Source organism: Phyllostomus discolor, chromosome 1 (assembly GCF_004126475.2).
Source record: "Phyllostomus discolor isolate MPI-MPIP mPhyDis1 chromosome 1, mPhyDis1.pri.v3, whole genome shotgun sequence".
Taxonomy (NCBI): Eukaryota; Metazoa; Chordata; class Mammalia; order Chiroptera; family Phyllostomidae; genus Phyllostomus; species Phyllostomus discolor.
This window is the reverse complement of record NC_040903.2, coordinates 94,750,050-94,752,449: the sequence shown is the minus strand read 5'-3', so window position 1 is coordinate 94,752,449 and position 2,400 is coordinate 94,750,050.

Sequence of the window (2,400 nt, the reverse complement as noted above, 5' to 3'; positions counted from 1 at the left end):
GAACCCAGGTGGTCTGTCTTCAAAAGCATTGTTTTTAATTCCCAAACTATAACACAGGCATATCCTGATAAATCTCCTACCTGTATCTATTTATCTTTTGTGTTCATCTCCTTGTACCCTATACTCATATATTATTGTACAAGACTCTTGGCTGTTTTGTTTTGCTTGTTTTGGGCCTTTATAGTATTTATTTTAGTTAATGAAAATTATATGGCAGAGGGTAGGAGAATATTTCTGATTCAGTTGCTTTGCTCTGAGTTACTGGGTATTGGTCTCCTTGTCAGTTGTGACTAGCAATGAGTAGGGATTGCTAGGGCAACTTTGTCATATAGAAATCAGTTTCTGCAGCAATGCCATAGAATAAAAGATATCACAAATATATTTTAAAGCGTTCCTATAGAATCATTGAGGGTCCATATAAAGATAATCTAGGTGAGCACTGTAATAATGGAAATAAAAGCTGAGGTCCAGCATTCCTCTTAATTTGGCTCTGGTGGGACTTAGAGTTGGCAGCAGGCCCAAGAATGGGGGCTACATCTCCCGATTCCCTATTTAGTGCTCTTCCCCCTCTACCCTCAAGAACTCATGATCTCACAGTGGGTGTCGGAAAATAAAAGAGACAGTAATAAAAGTGGGAATGTGTTAAGAAGAGCACAGGATGGAAAATGGAATCTAAATGGAGACGCCAGAAAATGCTTCTGAAAAGAGATGGTACAAAACCTTAGAACTGACTGGGTAAAGAGAAGGGAAGAATGCCCCACGCAGTGAGAGCAGCATATTTAAAAGTCCCAGATCCCAGAGAGTAGAGTACCTGGTCAGAGACTGCAACTCGCTCAGGATGTCTGGGTAAGCTGGAACATGGGAAAGAAGAGGCTGGAGGTGGACAAGAGAGAAAAATCAGCATCTACTATGCCATACTGAAGAATTAAACTTAAGTAAACTTTTTTTGAATAACACTGGAGGATTTTATACAAAGAAGGGTTGTGATTAGATTTGCATTTTAGAACAAGTGCTCTGGTAGTTTGCACTGGACTCTGGAGTGGGGAGAGAGGACTGGAAAGACTGAGGAGAGGATGCAGAGACAAGAGGAAACTTGCAGTGTAATGGAGAAAACAAAGCAAAGTCCAGAGGTGGTGGAGAAACAGTGATGTTGTAAAAACACATGCCATAGGTGTGTGTTGCATGCCAGTAAGTCCAAAAGGCAGAAGGAGGAGGCACTAGGAGATTCACAATGAGGCAAAGACATCCAGTTGGTATAGGACAGGTTCTGTGGGTCCCATGCTAAGGAGACTATTCAAAAGTGAGACAGATATGTGACCATCAATCATCCATATAATAAACATCTAGTGAGCATGTACAAAGTGCCAGGTATTGTGACAGGCTCTGGGAATTCAGAGACAAATCAAAGCAGAGCCCACCCTTGCTTCCTGAGTGTTTATAGTTTATAGAGATGAGGGACACGGAAGAGTTAATGAAAGCAAAGACCATAGGTGCTATTATGCAACTGTGTCTAGAGCATGCTGGGGCAGTCAGTTCTCCCTGGGAAAAGTTCATCTGAGACAGTGCTCTGAAGTTATATTCTCAGTGTCCTTGAACAAATAATTTGGATAAATGATAAAGTGCTAACTTGCTCAGAAGTTTTCTTTGGCATTTAACTCTAATGGCTAACATGCTCATTGGTGAGTTTATCTAAACCATTGTTTCAGGAATAATAGTAGTAGCTAACATTCATTAATTGTTTATTGCATGTCAACTAATATTCTAAATATTTCAAGTGTATTTTCTCATTTGATCCTCCAAATGACTCCAGAAAATTAGTACTATTACAATCTCTATTTTATTTACTTTATAGTTAATGTTATTTATTTTTTAATAAAACAATTATGATACAAAATCACTTTATATAAATTATGTTAATCAAGTTATTAAACACAAAATAGCACTTTGAATTTTTAGTCACAATAATTAGAATTCAAAGGCACTGAGGTATAATGCCTTACTTTCATGGAAGCAAAACTTTTCATGCTAATTTTCACATATAATCTGTAAATTACACATGAGAGGATCGAAGCACAGAAAGAATAAGTGATTCATCCAAGGTCCCTGGTTAGAAGATGGCTGCTCTAAAATTCAGACACGCAGAGTTGACTCCAAGTCTCGTATCTCCTTATAGGAAAAAAATCACAATAAGTGCCAAGAGAAAAGATAATAAAATGCTTTTCACATCATCTGTTGTGTATGAATGTTGACTTCTATTATTTCCCTCTTTTTAAAAATTACCATGGAGTTAATTTTTTCAGAAGCTCATTATTGTCTTGGGTGGAAAAGCCCACCAGACCTCCCCCCCCCGCCCCCTTTTACACATGTGAACTGCCAGGGCTTCTCAAGGAGCTTCTTCCC